Below are 24,599 nucleotides of genomic sequence, written 5' to 3' on the forward strand. Positions count from 1 at the left end.
AACACCATCCATCGCCAGAACTCTTTTCATCTTACAAAACTTTAATTATACCCATTGAACAATAACTCCCCATTTCACCCTTCACCCAGCCCCTGGCAACCACCATTCTACTTTTTGTCTCTATGATTTTGACTAAGTAAAAGGTAGCTTTCTTTTATCTTTACTGTGTTTCCCTTCACTGCACTTCCATCACCTTTATTGAGCGTTCCCAAAAAATAGCAACAGTAATAATAGTACCATTTGTTGTGTCCAGGCATTGTACCCAGGGCTTAAGTACAATGGCTCTAATCTTTCCAGTATCTCTACAAGGCAGGTAGTATTCTGCCCATTTTACAGATGAGGAAAGTGTGGTCCAAAGAAGTTACACAAATTGCCCCAGTTAAGGGTCTCACAGCTCTTAATTGGAAAAGGGAAAAGTTGTGCTCGCGTTTGTCCAAGCCAAAGCCAAGGCTCTTCTCACAATACCATTCAGAAGCCTTGTATCTATGCCCTCAGCCTACAGACTGCTGATCTTGTCTCTCAAATGTTGATTATTCCTAGCTTGACCCTCATAGGAAAAACTTATTTTCAATTATCGCATATAACTTTTTCACCTTGTGTCCTAGTTACAAGACATAGCTCTATTAATATCACAGGAGAACAAAAGGAAATAGTTATTAAAAAGCAAATTCTATTCCCCTTGGTCAAGATTCCAAAGTATAAGACAAGTGTAGCCCTCAGTGGCTCCCATGGTCTGGTCCCCCCTCCACTTTCTGCTCTCTCTCAGGTGGGTAACCTCCAGCTGCCATCTGGTTTTGTCCTAACCACAGGAAAGCACAGGAGAGTTTGAACTTTGCCCCATTTGAACTCTTTTTCCTGAGTGAGAGCTCTGCTTCATTTAAGGAAGTGCAAACAATGGTGAATGATACTTGTATGTTTGCTAGGGCTGCCCTAATGATGTGGCTTACATGACAGAAATGTTTCATACTTCTGGTGACTAGACATTTGAGGTGAAGGTGTGAGCAGGGTTAGTTTCTTTTGAGGCCTCCTCCCTTGGATTGTAGATAGCTGTCTTCTCCTTGTGTCTTCATATCGTGTAAGAGTCTGCTTGGGCTGCCATAACAAAATACGATAGACTGTGTGGCTTAAACGACAGATATTTGTTTTCTCACAGCTCTGGAGGCCAGAGTCCAAGATGAAGGTGCTGGCCTGGTCGGGTTCTGGTGAGAGCTCCCTTCTTGGCTCAGAGGCAGTCACCTTCTCACTGTCTCCTCACATGGTGGAGAGAGTTCTAGGGGTCTCTTTCTCTTCTTACAAAAGGGTACTAATCCTGTCGAGAGGGCCTGTCTTAGCTCAGGCTGCTATAACAGAATACCATAAACTGGGTGGCTTATAAACAACAGAAATTTATTTCTCATAGTTCTAGAGGCTGGAAGTCTAAGCTCAGAGTGCCAGCATTGGTCATGTTCTGCTGAGGGCCTTCTTCCAGGTTGCAGATTACTGACTTCTTGCACCATCATGTAGCAGCGAGCAAAGCACAGGAAGCAAGCTCTCTTGTGACTCTTGGAAGGGCACTAATCCCATTCATGAGAGCTCCACCCTTATGACCTCATCTTATGCTTATTAGCACAGAAGCCCCACCTCCTAATACTGCCACACTGAGGGGTATATAGTTTCAACATATGCATTTTGGAGGACACAAATGTTCGGTCCCTAACAGGGCTCCACCCTCATAACCTCATCTAAACCTAACTATCTCCCAAAGTTTCCATCTCCAAATACCATCACCTTGGAGGGTTAAAGCTTCAACATGCAAATCTGGGGGTTTTTAGTCCATAGCACAATGTCTTTTCTACCAGTCTGTGTCCAAATTTCCTCTTCTTATTAGGACACTACTCCAATGACCTCATTTAACCTTAATTACCTCTGTAAAGGCCCTATCTCTAAAAACAGTCACAGTCTGAGGTCCTGGGAGTTAGGATTTCAACATATGAATTTTGAGGGGACAAAATTCAGCCCAAGACACTACTCTTTGAGCCTCACAGAATGAAAAGATTTTTTCCAAGTCTGGCATTACTAAGCCCTTTCATGCCTGTGATATATTCAAGGACTCTCAGATTCACCAGCTGTCCACTACCCATACCCTTACTCCCAGCAACTTACTATTACACAAGTGCTCAAATATACAGAAAGGTTGAAAGAATAGCACAATGATTACCCATATACCCACCACCTAAATTTAAAAATTGTTGACATTTTGCTATTTTTGCTTTATCTCTATATGTGTGTTTTTTGTTTGTGTTTTTTTTTTTTTGCCAAAATGCTTGAACGTGTTTTGGAAATCATATTTCACTCCTAAATACTTCAGTATGTGCCTCCTAAAAATCAACATAGTTGATGATCCTTGCCTGAATCAGTTATTTCGATTGCCCTCCTACCAGTTTAAACTTGAGTTTATGCCTCAAAAGGCCGCGGCCTGGAATCTAGTAATTAACGTAAGTAGGAAGATGAGGCTCAATCTCTTACCACTAGAAGCCTTTCTCTTTCCTGTGACTCCTCTCACTTAACACCCCAGCCTGTGGAGACCAGACCTGCTGGCTGGTTCCCTGGTGCCTGGAAATTCAACACTAGGAGAACAAGAATCCGAACCATTTGTGGGGCTGAGTGGAAGGCAAGGGAAGTGCCAAGGTGAAATAAGACAAACCAAATAGGTATATCTGAAATTACAAGCAGGATAAGCTGAAGAAAGTACCTGATGCTGAGGTGAAGATCCCAGCAGACAGGAGGAGTTCCGTGACTCAGGGTGTCCTGAGGAGCACAGCTTCTGTGTGCAGGCCAGGGAGGACTGGGCCGTCCCAGGGGCTCCCAGGTGGCTCGGGAGCCCCGCTCTTCTGTCCCACCACCCACTCCACCCACACCAACACTGGGAGCTGCAGGAGCCCCGGGAAGTGTGTTTGTGGAGCTTGTGAGAACCCAGGGCAGCAGGGCCTGGCTCTGCTCCCCCCAAATTCCACTTTCCTCCTGCCCCTTGTCGGGCCATCTTCCTGCCCCCTCCCACTAAGTGCTGTAGGAGCTTCCTGCTGCGTTTCCCGTTACCTTAGCACTGCAGCACCTGGGAGAGATTTAGCGTCGCTGGCAAACCTGGAGAGCTCATTGTGTACTTCCTTTTCAACATGATTTGTAAAATAAAATATTGAATGAGATCAGTTCCAGCACTTTCCCTTGAGATCCATGTAAAATCTACAGAGAAGTGCCCTGGGGCTTCTTGTTTTGAACCTGACCTGTTCCTGGCAGACCTTCTGCCCTGGTCTCATCACACTGAAAAACGTGGGCAGACTTAACCCCCTCTTTCTCCTCCTTCTCTCCATCCCCTGCCTTGCTCCTTCTGATTCAGGCAAAAGGGCAGGACTCGGGCCTCAGGGGACCCACAAGGCAGGAGAGGTGGCTAAGTCACTTTTTAGTCATATCCCTTTTGGTCTCTGCATTACGCTCGCCCCTTTCTTTCCTAGATAACACTTCATGAAAGTTGGGAAACCACCCCCTTCATTTTCGGGGGGGCAGAGGAAATGCAGACCCACCTGGACAAAACTTCCCCTGATGTTCTCAGAGACAGCAATCCTCAGAGTGGGGTGTGGCTTACAAAGAGCGAACAGGTCAAGTTCAAAAGCAAATACCTGGCTTGCTGACAGTTGGGGAAAACAATCGGAGAATGGTCACGAAATGGGGAAGGTGAACCATAGAGCTCTTCCTACCTACTTTAAGGTAGTTAAATCCTAATGACAAATGGCAGGACGATTGTTGTGTGTCTACCCAGCACCCCTCCCTAGCTTCTCCTATACACAGACCCCAGCCCCCAACTACAGGGTTTGCCTGTGACCCAGGCTGTCCAATCACGGTACACTGTTCCCCTGTCCCTGCTGCCACGCAGCCCAGAGAAACCTACTGTAATTGATTGCAATTTAAAAGCAGGTACGATAAAGCTGCTGGGTGCCTGCCCCAATATTCATTTTCATCTTATTCCTCAGTAAAAGAAGTCCAATTTTTAAAAATTGTGGTAAAACTCATGTAACAGCATTCATACTTTTAAGGTGTACAATTCAGTATTTACTACAATCACAAGGTTGTGCAACCATCACCACTGTCTAGTTCCAGAACATTTTCACCACCCATAGAATTTATCCTCTTCAGGTGTCAGTGCTGCCAGCTCAAAAACTTCATTTCTCAACTTCCCTTTCAGTGAGATGAGGCTTTCTGACTAGGTTTTAGCCAATGAAATGTGAGCAGAAGTGTGAGGGACTCCCAGAAAAGCTCCTTAAAAGGATGTGGCACCCTTCTGTCCTATCCTGTTTCTTTCCTCTGCTGATCTTAAACATCAGCTGTTCATCTGTGGGTTTGGTGGAGAAGCTGGGCTAGTTGGGGTGTTCACCTTTGCCGTGGTCAGTATAGGTCTTAAGAAGGAGTTGCCTTCTTAGTTGGGATTAACAGATACACACTACTATATGTAAAAATAGATAAACAGGGGAATTCCTTGGCGGTCCGGTGGTTAGGACTCCACACTTCCACTTCAAGGGCACCAGTTTGATCCCTGGTCAGGGAATTAAGATCCCGCATGGCGTGCAACGCATGGCTCCCCCCCAAAAAAAAAAAAAAAACAAAAAAAAAGATAAACAACAAGGACCTACTGGACAGCACAGGGAACTATTCTCAATATCTTGTAATAACCTATGATGGAAAATAATCTGAAAAAGAATATATAGAGAGAATATATAACTGAATCACTTTGCTTTACACCTGAATCATTGTAAATCAACTATACTTCAATTTAAAAAAATAAAAGGAGTTCCTGCTTCTACACACTACCAGTGAAAGCAGCCTAGCCCCAGATCCACACAAGGGTGTGAAGACCACCATGTATGGTTCCTTGGAGAGCCACAAATGGAACTGGCTGCCAGCCCTGCCCATGGTACTGTGTTGTCTCAGCTGGAGATCCCTCTCTGAGTTACCCCATTTGATTTGACTTTTCTGACATAACCTAATGTCTGTCTCCGAGCAGCTTAAACTTTGACCGCTAGAGCCCCCTCCCATGACTGATGAGCCCCCCTCTGTTACACGTGGTGCCCTGGACAAGCTTATACAGCCCTCGCTCTGCACCAGGCTCTGATCTAAGCACCTCACGTGGATCGGCTCACCATCCTCACAGTAACCCTAGGAGGTTAGAATCACCATCTCTTTTTTAGAGATGAGGAAACTGAGGCACAGAGCACATTTATTTCACTGTGGGGCATTTTGTCCTAGAAGAGAACATAGGAAGAAATGCCATATGGTGAAATAAAGGCAAATTCTCCTTCCATTCCTGTCCTTCCCCGACCTCCACCGCATCTTAGCTCCACAGCACAGACGTTTGCGTTAAATAAGAAATTTATTTAACCAGTCCCCCCTATTGGTTGTTTCCAAACTGTTGCTACCGTCAACAACACTGCAACAAATATCTTTGTGTATATATATAAAATTTAGTCCATGCACTTATCTGTTAGATGAATTACTAGAAGTGAGATTTCTCAGTCAAAAAGCCTGTGCATTTGTAATTTTGATGGATATTGCTCTCTGTAGAGATTGAACCAATTTGTCCTCCCGTGAACAATGTTTGAGACCACCTTTTTTTCTTTTAATTTTTATTGCAGTATAGTTGATTTACAATGTTGTGTTAGTTTCAGGTACACAGCAAAGTGAATCAGTTATACATATATCCACTCTTTTTTTTTTTTATATTCTTTTCCCATGTATGAGACCACCTGCTTTGCCATAGCTTTACCAACACACCAATAAAATACTACCAGACTTTGCCAAACTGATAGGCAAAAAATATATATAGATCTTCATCATACTTTAAATTGTTATTTGTGTATCATGAGTTAGACTGAGCATCTTTTTACATGTTCAAGGGTCATGACTTTTGGTTTTTGTTGTTGTTGTACTGCCGTCCCCCTTTTATTGGACAATTATAGCATTGTTGGGTTTTTTTACCTTATAAACAATGCTCCAGGAATGTCCCTGGGCATGCTGCCCTGAGCACACGTGCAAGTGTTTCTCTGAGGATAAAGGCGAAGAAGTATGACTGCTAGATTGAACGGTATGTACACGTAAAATTTCATCGGATTCTGCCAAGTGGCTTTTCCAAAGTCTGTGCCAATTTATACTTCACTAGTAGTGTTTGAGATTACCCACACCTCACCAGCACTTAATAATACATGCCTTTTTCTTTAAGTGTAATCATTTTTTTCAATTCATTTTTCATAAATATATGCATAGATATATGTGTGTGTGTGTGTATTATATGCATATGTATGTACATAAGTTTTTTTTAAATTAATTTATTTTATTTACTTATTTTTGGCTGCACTGGGTCTTCGTTGCTGTGCACAGGCTTTCTCTAGTTGTGGCGAGCAGGGGCTACTCTTTGTTGCGGTTCGTGGCTTCTCACTGCAGTGGCTTCTCTTGCTGCAGAGCACGGGCTCTAGGCGAACGGGCTTCAGTAGTTGTGGCTCACGGGCTCTAGAGCGCAGGCTCAGTAGTTGTGGCACGTGGGCTTAGTTGCCCCGCGGCATGTGGGATCTTCCCAGACCAGGGCTCGAACCCGTGTCCCCTGCATTGGCAGGCGGATTCTTAACTACTGTGCCACCAGGGAAGCCCCCTGCATGTACATAAGTTTTTAATGAAAACCAGCAGTCCCCTGCCCTCAGCTTTCTCACCACCAGGATCTGCTTGTGGTAGCCAGTGGCAACTCTTCTAGCTCTTTTCTCTGATACTTATCTCCATATTTAAGAATACTGTGCTTCTACTGCTATTTCTTTTGTTTTGTTTTGTTTTCCTTTTTGGCTGCGCCACATGGCTTGCAGGATCTTAGTTCCCCTGACCAGGGATTGAACCCCGGGCCAAGGCAGTGAATGCACCGAGTCCTAACCGCTGGACTGCCAGGGAATTCTCTACTGCTATTTCTTAATTTATCATGTGTAGACATTCTCCACCGACTCTGGTAGGTGAGTACCTAACTCTCCCACACGTGCAGCCATCACTTCCCCTCCCCCATCATCCCAACATAGCACACCTTTGGAAGAAGAAATAGTTGGTGTTTACATTATAATGACTATGCAAGTATCATTCACTCTGAGCCAAGTGAACATTACTTATGTCTGTTCTCGGGCAGCCTTCAGTATTCCTAAAGTTAATGACGGCCTCGTTTTTTTATTCATTTTATGTTCTATGACTCATCATTAGTGTTCTCTAAAAGCTTTAACATCTCTGCCAAAGGCCTTCCCATGATATTTTCCATATGCTCAAGCACATCAGTTCCATTTCTTCTTCCCCAGAGCCTCTCAGGAGGCCTCCTTCCTCCTGCACCCAAGCTGACTGGGCTCTGGCTTAATGCTCTGCTCTTAGTCCTAGGACTTTGCTCACACCTCCAGTGATGGATACCCTAGTCCCTATGCTGAGGATCCCACCTCTCTCTCTCTCCCTCTCCCTCCTCCCCCACTTTAAAAAAAAATTTATTTCCTCCTTTTAATGAAGGTGGAAGTGTCTACTAGTGTCCTAATAAAATTCACTTGAGAGTGTACTCAGATAATTTTGTGATTGGGTGAAAAACTATGCATTGCTTAGAGCGCATCCTTTCTGAGCTTTCTGATTTTGATTCTATGGGGGCTCTGTGCCTTTCATTGCCTTTGAGCTATTTTACAACTCTGTGAATTGTAGGTAATTGATAGCAATGCAAAATAATTCTTATCTAGAGATATGCAAATAAATAACCCACAGTCCCTCTCCCCACCCCACGCAAGGCTCCCTACAAAAGGCAGTGTCATATCCATTTATAAATTCATTTCAAAATTCCTTTTTTCCATATAAATTTGTGCTTCTTTGACTTCTTTAAACTGGTTGTAACATCTTACTGGTTCCCTCATTAATAATGAGGTAAGATATTTAACACACGTTCATTTTATATTTGTGAGAGTCATGATTTTACCTTTTAAAAAAAAATATTCCTTTAATAGAAGTGTATTTTTCAAGTCACTGAAGTCTGAAAATATCTTTGTTCTTCTTTCACACTTGAGTGATAGATTGGTTGGGTATAAAATTATAGGTAAAAAATCCAATGCCACAACTGTATCCCAATTAAAAAAAAAAAATCCAATGCCACTTTGACTCCTGTTTCTTTGCATATAACTAGTTTCCAACACTCCCCCTCCATCCTATTTGTTTGTTTGTTTGCTTGCTTCTTTATCCATGGGATTCAGAAATGTCATAATAATATGCCCTGGCGAGGGTCTTTTTCACTCATTCTGCCATGCACTTCAGTGGATCTTTACATCTAGAGACACTTGCCCTTCAGGTCTAGAAATAAATTTATATATGATTTTCTCTTCCTGGAACTCCTTATATTTGGATGTTGAATGCCTAAATAGATCTTCTAGCTCTCTCATCTTCCTCACCATTCTCAGTAGTGTATTAATTTGTTTCCCTACCTATTAATGAGGTTGAGTAGCTTCCACATTTAATTGTCCACTTAGCTTCTCAATTATTCTTTTTCTATTAAATAGAATTTTGATGTAAAACAACTGAATATAAACCGATACCTTGTCAGTATATCACTACATTTCAAAGGATGACAATTTTGAGGAAGATTGATTTATATCACCTAGGTAAAATTGGTGCCTTGTCTTTTTTTTTTTTTTTTGGCTGCATTGGGTCTTCGTTGCTGCACGCGGGCTTTCTCTGGTTGTGGCGAGCGGGGGCTACTCTTTGTTGCGGTGCGCAGGCTTCTCACTGTGGTGGCTTCTCTTGCTGCGGAGCACAGGCTTTAGGCTCGTGGGCTTCAGTAGTTGCAGCACACAGGCTCAGTTAATTGTGGTCCGTGGGCTCTAGAGCACAGGCTCAGTAGTTGTGGCACATGGGCTTAGTTGCTCTGCGGCACATGGGATCTTCCCGGACCAGGGCTCAAATCTGTGCCCCCTGCATTGGCAGGCGGATTCTTAACCACTGTGCCAACAGGGAAGTCCCGCCTTACTTGTCTTGCTAGCCACAGAATTTCCAACATTTTATACACAGTCTGGCATATAATAATATATCTTTGTTGAATAAACCCTCAACTTATAGATTCCTACTAAGTCTTAATCTAGTTCCTCCTCCACGGTTAAATAGTAAATAATCTTTTTTAACTTTTTATTCTGGAAAAATAAAAATAATATTTTTCAAGTATTTGCTATTTGTCCTGTTCTAAGCTCTTTAGGTGTGGTGATTAATTTAATCCTTACAACAATCCAATGAGATAGGTATTATTAATATCTGCATTTTGAAGGTAAAGAAATTTATATGAAAGCTTCATTAGCTGAGCTGATATTTGGCTCCAAAGATTATACTTTTAACCATCATATTAGTTGCCTCTTTGGTTGGCTCAGCTCACAAGCCAATTCTGATCTATTTATAGTAGCTGTCAGGCACACATTGTTGAGAAGAATTCTGGGGCAGCATTTAGGTTCCATGGAAAAAATAATCTGACTTGATTGATTAATGATGTCTGCCACAGGCCCAGGAATGGCGAGTCGGGGTTATTTTTTTTTTTTTTTAAACACTGCTTACTCATTCCTTGGAGAAAGAGATTATCTTTGGGGTTATACATAGCTCTAGTGCTTTTGAAATTAGGGCATGTTGACATCCAAAGTGTTTAAAGGCTGCTTTGTTTCTTTGCTGTAGCAGGAGAATATTTTAACTGCCTGTTTATAATTTATCTGAGAGAAGCACTGGTAATTAGGCATCTGATCACTCCTCTGATTCCCTTGCTTCTTCCTTTTCCTGTGACAAAAACAGAAAGTCAGGAAAATAATCACATTGCCTCACGATACCAGTGGGCCATATAAAGAGCCCCGTGATGTTGTTTTTCCAATCACTGGTTTTCTTGACAGCCAGCATTTAAACCATTCCAAATTCCCCTCCCGTCAATAGTTAGAAATGACCGTAGGATTGGTCTCTTTACTAACCTTCTTACTACGTCCCAAACAGTTTTACAACTTGGCTTCAGCTGCAGGGCAGTCCAGCTTTTGAAGGAATTATATCCCTTTCCCAGAATAGCCATTAAACAGAACTTAACACAGTTTTAAGGGAGGTATAAAGTGACTTCTTCCCGTCTCTCCCTGCTTTTCAGAGTGCACTTTTACACTCAGAACCAGCATCTATTTGTTTAGGACAGTGTATAAGGTGTTTACTATTCGCTTTCTCATCCTTTAACAATTTTTTTTTCAGCTAAATAATATACATTTATTGAGAATTCCTAGGATGGCTGTTATTTCCTCTTAACTACAAGGCAGGGAACCAAGCAGAGAAAAAAAAAATCACCAAGAAAGCCACGGCCCTGATTCCTCTGGCTGAGCAAAGGGAAGAGGAAAGTTGCTCCGAGGGGCAGTGCTCACGAAGGCAACAGCGTTTTGCAGGAGGCCTGCGGAGGAAGTCCCATGACACCGGGGGTGGGTGGAGGCTGCTTCTACCCCAGTGGCTCCTCTATTTCAGTTTCTTGAAGGGGCTCCTCTGGCCCTTGATGACGCCTTTCTCCTGGAAGTTCCACGGGGCCATCAACAGAAAGCCAAGTGTGGTCCCAGATTGTGATAAGCATCTCGGAGATGGTGGGGCTGCTCAGACCTTGCCCACTTTGCGGCGGACAGGGCTCCCACTGAGGGGGATGCTATGCCCCAAGCGTCCCCCATCAGGGCGAAGAAGGAAGACCTCGGGCTGCCTCCCAGACAGATGCTGCAGGTCAGCAGACCCCCACAGAGCCTCCGGAGGGACCCTTCCCACTTCAGCTATCCAGTCCGCGACTCTCCCGTGAGGCGGACAGCCTGCTGCACCCGGGAAGGAGGGGCATCTCATCTTCCTGTTGACATGGCACCTCCTGGGACGGTGATCACATGAGATGTTCACATGTAGGACAAGAAGCTTCCACCACCCCTCTGCCATCTGCTGTATCCCATGACCTATGATGTTCAAGCTCAGCCCCAGAGAGCCCCCTCCAGGACGCATCCCACAGACCTGCCACGATCTTGGCATGCACAGCAAACCCATAGCCAAATATGCCCGATCTGAACCCATCTTCAAGGCCCAGACCCTCGCTGGATGTTCCTTTTCTGCTGTTATTTATTTTTAATTTTGTTAATGTGAAATCACATATGTATAGTTTAAAAACAATACTAAAGCCAGTCCCCTAGTACTCATAACCCAGGTTAAGAAATATAACATTAGTAAAGCTTTGGGACTTGTGTTAGTTTCCCATGGCTGCTATAACAAATGATCACAAACTGAGTGGCTTAAAACAAGGGAAATTTATTCTCTCACAGCTCTGGGGGCTAGAAGTCTGCAATCGAGGTGTCTGAAGGCTCCTGAGGAAAGTGTTTGCCTTTTCCTAGCTTCTGGTGGCTCCCAGCAATCCTTGGCGTTCCTTGGCTTGTAGCTGCATCACTCCAATCTCTGCTTCCATTGTCACCAGCCTTCTTCCCTCTCCTTTCTCTTATAGAGACACCCGTCATTGGATTAGGACCCACTCTAATCCAGTCAGTATGACCCATCTTCACTTGATTAAGTCTGCAAAGATGCTCTTTCCAAATAAAGTCACATTCACAGGCACTGGGGATGAGGACTTGAACATATTTTGGGGGGACACAATTCAATGTCCTACAGAGCCCTTGCTGTGTTCCTCCTCCATCATTTTCCTTCCCCAAAGAGGTAACCACTTGGCTGATTTTTGCATTAATCTTTTTTTTTTTTTAACCTTTAAAATAGTTCACCACCTAAATCTGTATACCTAACACAAAAATTGTTGAGTTTTGAAACGCTGGGTTTTAAGCACAAGTCTAGCTGAATAAGGTAAGGGCAGTACTGCCGTTTCTGGATGAAGGTTCCCACGATGAGATGCTCCAAAAAGGGTCTTCAGCTCAGAAAGTGCTCAGAGCCCTGCTGGGGGACAGTGGGTACAGTTTGGAAAACTCAGCATTCACCAGAATTAGGGCACTTGTGTGGACAAGAGACTGGGCCCCTGGCAGGAAGATGGTTGGGTAAGTGGGCTGCATCCTGAGTGCTTGTAAGCTCACACGGGATGGTGGGGAGCCCCTAGGATGGCTCCCATGATCCCTCCCTCACCTTCACTCCCACTTCCAGAGGGACTGGGGCTGCCTGCTCCTGTACGCTCTAGGGATTCCATGGCTTCTCGCTTTCCCACCGGCCCCCTGTGACTCCGCCTTTCAGCTCTGCCACTTCACTCTCCTCCTGGGTTTGTGTATTGTCGCTTAAATCCCTCTGCTGTAGTTTGAGTGGAGTTTCATTAGGGAAAAGATGCATGTGTTCAATGTACCGTCTCCACCTTGAGAGCTTTCTCTTGGTCTCACTTTTCTACTGAGCTGTGTTTTAGGATTTCTTCCTTCATTCACTCACTCTGATGTCTGCAAGGCTGGGCTGTCAGGAGGGACCAGCCTCAGCCTTCACAGAGCTGACACTAGTTGGGGAGACAGACAAGGAAATCGGTCATTATGACGCAGCAGTAGTGCTTAAAATATGGTTCCTGGACCACCTATGCAAGCATCTCCCTGACGTTTGGTCAAAATGCTGAGCCCTGAAGGTCGGGCAGAGGCCCAGGGAGGATAAGACTCCAGACGGGGGAGCAGCCGTCAGCTGTCTGAGGCTGGGTGGAGCCAAGGCTGGGGGAGCCCACCCACAAAAAGTGTGAGGGGCCACGCACTGGCCAAGGACTGAGTGGGGAGGACGGCAGTACCTGTGGGCTGAGCACAGGGGGAGACCTGAAGGGGGAGACTGAGAAGAAGAGGTGGGAGGACGGTGTGTGTGTTGACGGCTGTCACAAAGGTTTCCAAAAGTCCGTTTTCAAAAGTAGCACAGAAACCAGTCCTGTGTGATCCCCTTATATGAGGTACCTAGGGTCGTCAAATTCAGAGAAAGAGAAGGCAGAATGGTGCTTACCAGGGGCGGAGGGAGGCGGGGCGGCGGGAAGCAGAGTTTAACAAGTATAGACTTAGTTTTGCAAAAAGTTCTGAAGACTGGCTGCACAACAATGTGCATATATTCAACACTGCTGGACTGCATACTTAAAAATGGTTAAGATGATAAATTTTATGTTATGTGTTTGTTTTTGTTTTTTACTACAACAAAAAATAATTTAAAAAGAAAAAAAAAAAAAGTAACACAGAAACCAGGGCCTGTTTCTAACCTTCAAAAGTTCCTTGATTGGGCTTCCCTGGTGGCGCAGTGGATAAGAATCTGCCTACCAATGCAGGGGACACGGGTTCAATCCCTGGTCCGGGAAGATCCCACATGTCGCAGAGCAATTAAGCCCGTGTGCCACAACTACTGAGCCTGCACTCTAGAGCCCACGAGCCACAACTACTGAAGCCCGCACGCCACAGCTACTAAAGCCTGTGTGCCTAGAGCCCATGCTCTGCAACAAGAGAAGCCAGAGAAGCCCGTGCACCGCAACGAAGAGTAGCCCCCGCTCGATGCAACGAGAGAAAGCCCGCGCGCAGCAACGGAGACCCAACACAGCCAAAAAGAAAAAAGAAAAGAAAAAAGTTCCTTGATTCTTTACCCTTTTGTGATCAGGCTGACTCAGCGGACCAGCGTTCCCCAAATGGGGACAAAGCTCCAGCGTCTGCTCATCGCCACTGGGGCGTGAGGGACTTTGTCTCCGCCACTTATCCAAGAGCACTCTCGGACACCGCATGCTGGGAGACGCAATCTAAGTAAAAGCTTAAGCCGGAAGCCAGGTCTCAGCATCTCCTCCAACCGTGTTGCCCCCTTCCCGTCCAGCACCCCCAGCTAATCAACCAAAGCTCCGTCTTGTGTGGCGGTTCCTGAAGTTTGCCAGTCAGCAAGAGCTTCTGCTTTGTCTCCAAGGGCTCCAGTGTCCACTTTGGGTCCCGTGGTTTAGCCTCTGGAAATTCAAATGGACTCTGGCTGAATTTTATCACAAGATGGACTCCACACCCTGCCTCCTTGGTGCTCTGAGTAGGCCAGGTCGGGGGCATGATGGGTTATCAGGCTAGTGGGAGGGGAACGTAACTTGAGAAGCCCAGTGGATGTGGGGCCTCGAGATGGGGTCCAGCTACAGGGCCTGGCTCTGGGGAGCAGCACGGAAAGGTCTAGAGCTTCATCCAAGAAGTCACAGACTCTAATATAGTAAAATAATTAGAGCCAACACTTAGCACCAACAATGTGCCGGGCATCCTTCCAAGCCCTTAATATTGATGTGTGTGCACGAACTCAATGAATTCTCCCAGTGAACTTATGAGGTCAGTACTACAGCCGACTTTACTGATGCAGAAACAAGATCACAGGGACGGGGTCTCTCTTTGCTGCATCTGCTGTGAGAATGAAAGCAATCAGGCAGTCAACGGTCCAGAAAATGTAGACATCACTCAGAAGGGATGCACAGGTGTCACGAACGGCCCCACAGGAGGCTGCAGAGGGATTTGAATCACATCAGGGTCAAACTCAGTCTCCTTGGAAGGAAGAAGAAGAGGCTCTGGGTGGACAAATGGTGGGGAAATAGGAAGGAACTGGCTGTGGTTTGCACTGTCGGTTGCCATGTACAGAACGTAATGGAGGGTGTTACCCTGGCTTCCGTTCCAAGATGAGATCTGTGTGCTTCCCCATCACCGCTGTCATTCAAGAGGACAGGTCTCTGGTTGAAATCTGGAATTTCTTGCATGAGAAATAGATCAGCAGCGTTTGAAAGTATTTGAACCAGGCATTGCTTGTTCAGTGTCTCAAGCCCAGAAAGAGGAGTTAATTCTTAAAGGAAAAGACGTTGAACTTGTATCAAATTCAGGTTGTTACTTTGATCCTGCAAGCCACAACAGTTAGAAGGATACCCGGACACTTCTGGATGGTATATGAAAAAGTCTCTGAAAAAGGAACAGTTCAGCAGGCTGATGGAGGTCTAAGAGTTGTCTGGCTATGGAAAACAACTAGATGGCGGATCATTCTTAAGACCTATTTCTAATATTTTAAAGATATAGTAAAGGCCCTCTACTGAAGGATCAAAAGGACGGGGAGGTTAAACTATTTGCCCAAGGTAACCCTGTCAATGCGAGGCAGAGCCAGATCTAAACCCAATCAGGCAGACTCCCGAACTGGCACCCTTATCCACCCTGCAACCTCTCCCCCAGCTGCTGGTCTTCAGGTGGCAGATCAGACAGACAGCCCCTCAGTGGGGAAGCCAGAAGAGTCCAGAGCCCGGCTGGGGTCAGTCATGGTTCCAGATAATCCGATGGTGTAGACAAGGGTTCAGCCAGCCAATGGGTTGGGTTGTGGGCGGAGAGTTCCAACCCCAGAAGGGGCCGGGCTAGAGCCAGGTGGGGAACAGGGCAGGTTGCAGTCCCAGCAAAGGGCACCTGGGCCCCTTTGGCTCTGAGCCATTTCCCTGTTTCTGGGCTGGGGCCCCAATGGGCCGACCTGAGAAGTATACATACTGTCACAGCAGGGCTATGACACAGACATGTAGAATTTGCTCTGCGGCCCCGAACCTGTTTCATAGCAGCAAACATAGCAACACAGGCAACCTGGTTGGCACCTGGCTTCTGGGCCGAAGAGGGTGACTTAATGACAAGGCCTCATGGGTTGATGGAGATCAAGGAGAAAAGGGAAAACCTGCTGGCGAGAGCACCAGTGGGTTCAGGATGGGGAAGGCAAGCAACACAGGGCAGGCGTGGGTGGAGCCATGAGCAAGGGCTGCAGCAAAGGCCCCAAAGCTTTGAAAGCCTTCAGGTTTCTGTGAACTATTGGGGCCTACAGATAAGACATTGCTTGAGTCTCGTAAGTGCTGGTCTCACAGCTCCTTTCCCACCGCACCTCAGCTGTTCCTCACCATGCCAAGCACCATGCCCAAGGCCTGGCCTCAGGGTCTTTGTACTCGCCATCCTCAGCCTATAACACTCTTCCCCAGATATCCTCACTCCCCGCAGGCCTGTGCTCCAAGGAGGCTGATCAGGGAGGCCGTCCCTACAAAGAGCACCTCCCTTCCCTGCTCGCCCATCCTTTACCATCCTCTTGCCATGCGGATTGTGTTTTCCAAAGGTGCTGCAGCAATCTCTCCTACGCCACGTGTTCTTTCTCTGGCCCCTTGAATCTGGGGTCCCTGTCACTGCTCTAACCAACAGAATACGGCAAAAGTGACGCTGACCCAGTCCCAGGCACTTCACTGCTCCGGCAGCCTCTGCTTCCTGCTTCGTGGAACACTTACTCTTGGAGTGCTCCTTCCAGAGCCAAGCTGCCAGGCTGAGAAGCTTGTGGGGAGGCCACAAGCAGATGTGCCGGTGAGCAGCCTGCTGAGCTCCTAGCCAGAGGTCAACATCCATGGCAGCCAAACGAGTGAGGCACCTCGATGTCCGACCCAGCCGGTCCTTCGGATGACTCGAGGCCCGGCCGGCATCTGGCTGCACCACTTGTGAGACCCCCAGCAAGACCCACCCTGATGGGCCTGGTCCACCAGAGAACCATGAGAGAGAATACAAAATTGTTGTTTTAGGCCACGGAGTTTCAGGGCTGTTTTTTCCACAGCAGTAGTCATCTGGAGGATTTACCCTGCTTAACTAGTTTTCACAGCACCTATCACTGCCTGGTAGTATATAAGCTATTTGTTTATTGTCTTTTTCTCCCTCTTGTTTTTGTTTACTACTGTACTCTTAACACTTGAGAGCAGTGCCTGGCATGTAGTAGGAGCTCAATAAATATTCTCTAAGTAGATGAATGAATCCAAAGACATTTTCCCCCAAATCACAAAGCAATAATCAATGTGATTCTATCAGTTCTCATCCTGAGCATAGGTTAGGGCATCAGATGTGGTTGTATTTATTCACTCAACAGCCATTTATTGAGCTTCTATTATGTGCTAGGCCCTGGAAATAAATCAGCGAACTAAAGCAAAAATTCCTGCCCTCATTCTAGTGGGGGAGCAGGCAATAATATAAATAAGGAAATTACACCATATATTAGAAGGGGATAAGTTGCAAGGAAGAAAAATAAAGCAGAGAAGAGGGAGAGAGAGTCCTGGGGTCTGGCCGGAATGTTAAGTAAGGTGGCCCGGTGTATTGGTTTGCTAGGGCTGCCACAGCAAAGCACCACAAACTGGGAGGCTTAGACAACAGAAACGTATTGTCTCACAGTCCTGGAGGCTAGAACCCAAATAAGAGAGACAGATTCTCTGCAAGCATTTTGCAGTTTAGAATAATGTAATATGGTTTTAAGTTAATAAAACAAAAACTGAAAAATGAGACAGTACAGTAACAGAATGAGATGAAAAGGGAGGTTGCAGAGCTAAGGAAATAAATTGAAAACCAAAATACTATGATTGTAGATATAATAAATAAATTAGAAAAGAAAAAAATAATCATGGCTGAAAATCAAATTAACACCATGGAGGAGAGACTTAAGATAAAAGAAGTCGAGGGAAAAGACACAGAGATTGAAGCAATTAGAAAGAATGTGATAGATATAGAAGTCAAAGATGTTCTAACTTAAGGACAATTGATGTCCCTTGTGTACAGATCTCAACAAAAGGAACTTAAAATTATTCAGAGATATAATATAGATTTCTTATAAATTTATAAATATACATTTCTCTGACTTGAATGAAAACTTAAATATGAATATTGAAAAGATCATGTCAGGAAATTTTGTTTTAGTATAACCAACATTGACATACCTGTTTAAGATTCTGAGTGTCAAGATTTAAAGGAAAAAAATTGTTCAGGGAATTCCCTGGTGGTCCAGTGGTTAGGACTCCACGCTCTCACTGCCCAGGGCCAGGGTTCGATCCCTGGTTGGAAAACTAAGACCCCACAAGCCAAGTGGCGCAGCCAAAAAAAAAAAAATTGTTCAAACGTTCTGGTAGAACGGAAAAATAAAAACAGATCACTTTTAAAGGAGGGAAAAAATCAAGCTGGTCTCAGACTCCCCTTACAGCAACATTCAATGCCAAAGGACACAGAGTTGATCTAAAAAGATCTGAGAGGAAAAAGTGTGACCTAAGAATGTCACATTCAATCAAACTGACATACAAGCAACAGTCAGACACTCTCAAACATGAAATAATTCAGAAACTATAGTCACTTCTTAAAAAAAAAAAAGTATTGATGATAAAATCTAGCCAAGAGATGAGTCAAAATAAAGAATTCTAGAATAGGGACATCACATAGTGGAATAGATGGTAGGCACTGAATCCACTTAAAGAGAGAAACAGGACTAAAGAAAAACAGTATAAGCAAAAACTGGGAGTGAGGAGAGGGGAAAAGGAAGGCAACGAAACACTATTAATCACTTGATCTCTTATTGTTTGGAGTAAATCAATTCTATTTAAAACTGAAATGTGATTTCAAAAACTAGTGAATTCTGGGCTTCCCTGGTGGCGCAGTGGTTAAGAATCTGCCTGCCAATGCAGGGGACACGGGTTTAAGCCCCGGTCCGGGAAGATCCCACATGCCGCGGAGCAACTAAGCCCGTGGGCCGCAACTGCTGAGCCTGCGCTCTAGAGTCCGTGAGCCACAACTACTGAGCCCAGGTGCCACAGCTACTGAAGCCCACACACCTAGAGCCCATGCTCCACAACAAGAGAAGCCACCGCAATGAGAAGCCCACGAGCCGCAACAAAGAGTAGCCCCCGCTCACAACTAGAGAAAGCCCGTGTGCAGCAATGAAGACCCAATGCAGCCAAAAATAAACAAAATAAATAAATTTTTTTAAAAAAACCAAAAAACTAGTGAATTCAACCTCTAATGGTTATCATAATTCATAATTTTTTTTAGGCTTAGAAGATTATTTTAGGAATTAACATCTCTTGCGGTGAAGAAACATTTATCTTAAGTTGAGCAATTTCTTCTGTTTTACTTTCTTCTTTAAATTCAAAAAAAATTAAATAGACTTTCGATTTAAACCAGTATATATGGTAGAGTGCACTAGCTTCCTAATTCTTCAGCTCTCCCTGCATCCATGCCCTTTCCCTGTAACTTTAGAGTTCTTCTCAGTAGAGGCTGATATTTTTACCTGCCCTAGTGATGTCTGGGTTGGCCATGTGTATTAGTCAGGTTCCAATCAGAGAAGCACACCTGGCATGAGTGGAGGAGGGGCGCGAATGTTTTCCTGTGCCAGATAATAAATATTCTAGGCTTCAGGAGGCACGTAGCTTCTGTCACACCTACGCAACCTGGTCATTAAGCAGCCATAGATAATATGCAAATGAACAGGTGTGTCTGTGTTCCAATTAAACTTTATTTACAAAAACAGGTGGCAGGCTGGATTTGACCCATGAGCCGTATGTAGTTTGCCAACTGCTGGGTTAATATGTAAGGAATTTACAGTGGAATGAGACCTTACATTTGGGGAAGTGAAGGTCCAGGAGGGAAGCTGGAAGATCATAGGTACGTCACCTATCAGTCAATCTGAAACCCAAGCACATCCAACCACCAAAAGGGAAGTGCAAAGGGAAAGTTCATGGGGACATCAATGGGGCAAGCCATGGCTCTGAGTGGCTGCTGCTTCTCTGAGTCTGCTGCCCAGTGACTAGTGGTGGACCTGAGGCCACTACTGGTCAACGGGATCAGCAGTTGGGAAGAAGAGCTGAAAGAGGGGTGGAAGAGTCGAGGACAGACAGAACCGACCAGCACTTCTCTGTGTCTGTCATTGCATCTATCTGACCACGGTGACCTTCAGAGAGTAATGTCTGGTGCTTCATTCCTGCCTTTCAAACCTCATGTAAATTCCTCTTTGGGCCAGCTCTACAGGTACAGGGATTCTGGGAAATGTAGTTCCAATTGAGCCTATTTGACACAATACAAACCACCACAGTCCACCCCTTGTCAACTCCACATCCATACATACTTCTTGGAATCACATTTAACCTCCAAATAAACACAATAGCAAAATCATGCATTCACCTAACGTGATACAATGATCTTTTATACAACCAAAACACATTAGCCCTCTTTCCAAAAGAGAGTACAAAGCACCTAGTCTCTTTACCCATCTTTGGGTGATGTTCATTCCTCTTCTAGCTCATTCCCTCTTTGAGATCCTGTAACTTGAATACTTAAATATAAAGTTGCCTTATTAGCACATTTCACTTAGATGGTAAGGGAATAAGACAGAGGGAAAAAAGGAAATTAAAAAATTAGATATTCAAATACATTCACATTAAAGTAAGAAGAAATACTTATAACTACTACAGTCCTCATTTGTGTAACTTGTCACACGATGTAGCTGGTATTTGAAACTTCCTTCTCCTCTACCAATTCCACATCCCCTTTGTCTTCAGCAAGACTCTCAGCTGGTTCTTGCCTGACAAGGTGACCCAAACCTTCATTACTGAAGGTACTGTGACATCAATAATCCTACCTGAATTGCACTGTAATTTTCCATGAACTTTAATCACTGGACATAGTAGTTCTAAGAGGCGCCCCTGGGATCTTCTGCTTCCCAGACCTCCTCCTCCTTACCCACGTTGTGAAGTGGCCATTCCACAATTCTATCAAGCCAGCTCCTTCCAGATAATGGGGAATATGCTAAGACCAATGAATTCCATGAGTAGGAGCCAATTGTCTCACTTCATTTGCAGTGAAATGAATTTCTGGTCAGAGTTATTGCTGTGTGGAATAACTTAATGGTGGATAAGGCCCTCTGTAAATCCACAGATGGTAGTTTTGGCAGAAGCACTGTGGGCAGGAAAGGCATATCTATAACCAGAGTAAGCGTTCTAATAAGAACAAAACTCTGCCCCTTCCTTGGTGGAAGTGGCCCAATGTAACCAATCTGTCACCAGGTAACTATCTGGTCACCCTGGAGAATAGTGCCATATCAGGGCCTCTGTGTTGGTCTCTGGTGCTGGCAGACTGGGCACTTGGCTGTGGCTACAGCCAGATCAGCCTTGGTGAGTGGAAGTCCATGCATAAACTTTATCCCTGACATTGGGCAGTGGCTGGAGTGGCTGGGGAAGGAGGCTGACTGACATCCACAGAATGACATTCTGTCCACCTGATTATTAAAATCCTCCTCTGCTGAGACCGCCCTTTCATTTCCATTCAGAGAAATCTATTTGCCTATCTGTTCTCCAGACCTCCTTGTCATCAATTTTCCAATCATGGTTCTTCCAAGTCCCTGACCATCCAGCCAAACCAGTAGCCACAGCCCATGAATCGATGTAAACCCATACCTCTAGCCATGGCTCCTTCCAGGCAAAACAAACAACCAGATGAACTGCTCGAGTTCTGCCCACTGGGAAGATTTCCCTCCATCACTGTCCTCCAGATCTCTCCACAGTGGGATTGTAGCACTGCATCTGTCTACTACGCACGGCAAGGTTATCAGTGAGGGTGTTTTCGCCTGCAAGGAACACAATACCCAACTAAAAGTGGCTTATACGATAAGGGACACATTCCAAGAACAACATCCAGGGGCAGAAAATGCAATGTGGTAAAACTCTTTTTAAGAGTAAGTAAAACTGTCTCCAAAGCAGGGCCTCTTCCCTGAGCATATACCACTTGGAGAGCAAATTCAAAAACAAAACTGGGTCTCGGCAAGAAAGAAGGTAGGAGGACTGTGAATGGATATGAACCGTGAACAGGGTCTGCTCCAGAAAGGTTAGCTCCTGTTCTATCTGGCTGGTTTGCTGTTTTTTCCTTTGTACTTGTCTATAAGGCTTGAAGTTCTTGTTTTATTATGGTAAAAACACATGACATAAAATTTATCACTTTAACAACTTTTAAGTGTACGGTTCAGTAGTATTTATGCACATTGTTGTACAGTAAATCTCTAGAACATTTTCATCTCTCAAAAATGAAATTCTATACCCATTGAACAACTCCCTTTTCTCCCCTCCCCCGGAAACCACCCTTCTACTTTCTAAGAGTTGGACTACTTTGGATACCTCATATAAGTGGAATCATACGGTATTTGTCCTTTTGTGTCTGGCTTATTTCACTTAGCATAATGTCCTTAAGGTTCGTCCACCTTGGAGTATATGGCAGGATTTTCTTCTTTTTTAAGGCTGAATAATATTCCATTGTGTGTGTGTGTGTGTGTGCGCGCGCGCACACGTGTGTGTATCAATCACATTTTCTTTACCCATTCATGCATCAATGGACATTTAGGTTGCTTCCACCTCTTGGCTATGGTGAAAAACACTTGGGTATACAAATATCCCTTTGAAGTCATGTTTTCAATTATTCTGGATATATGCCTGAAAGTGGTATTTCTGGATCATATGCTAATTCTATTTTCAATTTTTTGAGGCAACTCTATACTGTTTTCCATGGTGGCTACACCATTTTACATTCCTACTAACAGTGCACCAGGTTTCCAATTTCTCCATATCCTCACTAAGACTTGGGGGGTTTTTTGGTTTGTTTGTTTTGATTGTGGCCGTCCTAATGGTCATGAGGTGAGATCTCATTGTGGTTTGATTTCGCATTCCCCTGATGATTAATGATGTTGAACATCTTTTCATGTGCTTGTTGGCTATTTTCATGTCTTCTTTGGAGAAATGTCTATTCAAGTCCTTTGCCCATTTGTTAATCAGGTTTTTTGGTGGGAGTTGTAGGAGTTCTTTATGTATTCTGGATATTAATCCCTTATCAGATATATAGTTTGCAAATATTCTCTCCCCTTCTGTATGTTTCCTTTTCACCCTGTTGATCATTTCCTTTGGACTTGAAGTTTTTATAATTGAATATATCATCTTAAGGGAAGACTAAGAAGCTGTCACAGATCAAAGGGGACTACAGAGACAGGACAACGAAATATTATGCTCTGTCTTGATTGGGTTCTAGAACAGGAAAAAGACACTAGTGGAAAAACTGGTGAAATCCTAATAAAATCTATATTTGAGTTAATAGTAGTATATCAATGTTAACCTCTTAGTTTTGACAAATCCACCATGGTTATATAAGACATTAATATTAGGGGAAGCTGGATGAAGAGTATATGAGAACTCTCTGTATTATCCTTGCAAATTTTCTGTAAATCTAAAACTACCCCCTGAAATATGTATATATTTATATAAAATTATAAGTCATTATCTAAAATAAAATAAGATGGGATAAGCACTTACCCTTAAGGTTGATAAGAAGATTAAATGAGCTGGTGTCAGTAAAGCATTCACACAGGGCTCATAGCTAAAAGGTCAATAAATGCAGGTTATTATAATAGTTGTTACATTACCTCTAAATTCTCTTCTACCTCTTGGATTCTGTGAACACTGCTACTTGGTGGCAGTGTACATACATACAACTTCAGTTTGGGGAAAATAAAGTTGCAACACAGCTCCACTTGCTGGTTTCCTACTAAATATAACATATAGCAGTTCTGTTTCACCCACTCCATTTTCTTCTTTTAAGAACACGAGAAAAAAAAAAAAAAAAAAAGACCACGAGAAAGATTGCCAGACTAACACACAAGTTATGAGAATGTGAAAAGCTCTTTGAAAAAAACTTTAGAAGATTCTACCCATCCTTTTCATCTTCTGCAGGCATTATCCCTCTACCCCAGCCCCCTTTTCTTTTTCTTCCTTTCTTCCTTTCTTCCTTTCTTTCTTCCTTTCTCCCCTCCGTCCATCCATCCCTCCCTCCCTTTCTTTCTTTCTGTCTTTTATTTTCAAATTCCTTAGAGCTGGAGGGCAATGTCTTCCTTTCCCAAAGAAAAGCTCTCTAAACCTGCAGTTCCCAGTCTTTTTAATGTCACAGATCAAGTTAACTTTTTAAAAAAGGGAAAGGGATGCGGGTAATTCACAGTTTTCAATTTGTTATTTAACTTATAAGGGAGTTTTTGTTTTCAAATCACTGTTACTATCACCAACATTTCATTAAAATGCCAGCAAAGGAAAGGGCAGTTTAACATCCAAAAATGTAAGAGTGGCAGAATCTCAAAATAAAGTGTCCTTCCAAAAAATCATAGTTGCCAGCTTACTCTGTTATGTCAGAAATTTTTAAATAACAGAATATCCTAAAAAGAGTCAAACACAAAGAAACACCAACATAAAATGTTATCTTAAGATACTACACTGCATTTTCATTTTTAGATTGTGAACACTGCATACAAATAAAAGAGGATATATAATGTGTACATACTATACAGTTTAAAGAGTAATAATAAAATACACAGCCATGAACCCACCACTAGTAGAAAATACAGAATATTCCTAACACTTTGGAAGGCCCTGGGTGGCCCCCCCTTCCTCTCCTGTTTCCAGAGAATACCACCTCCTTAGTACTTAGTAATCGTTTCCTATCTTTTCTTTATATTTTACTATCTACATCTCTATCCCTGAACAAGGCATTGATTAGTTTTACCTGGCTTTACTGCTTCTATGAAAGGAATCATATTGTGTGTGACTTGCTTTTTTCCCACTCAAAATCATGGTTTTTCTTGATATAAGTTTGACGTTTGGGCATCTATATCCCGCAGAGTTTTACAGAGGAGCTGGGAAGTCCAATTCACTTACACAGCGGTCACGGCTGACAATCCAGTTTCGCCCGTGCACGTGGACAGAGAGGGAGCCAGGCTCCCAACACCCTCAGCGTGCTCTTTGGGGTAAG

General features: G+C 44.0%; 1 pseudogene; it reads left to right on the forward strand.

The window, feature by feature from the left end:
- Positions 1-11,090: 11,090 nt before the first annotated feature.
- Positions 11,091-15,298, forward strand: LOC137768343 (large ribosomal subunit protein uL6 pseudogene; annotated as a pseudogene).
- Positions 15,299-24,599: the final 9,301 nt, after the last annotated feature.

This window comes from Eschrichtius robustus, chromosome 8, assembly GCF_028021215.1.
Source record: "Eschrichtius robustus isolate mEscRob2 chromosome 8, mEscRob2.pri, whole genome shotgun sequence".
NCBI lineage: Eukaryota > Metazoa > Chordata > Mammalia > Artiodactyla > Eschrichtiidae > Eschrichtius > Eschrichtius robustus.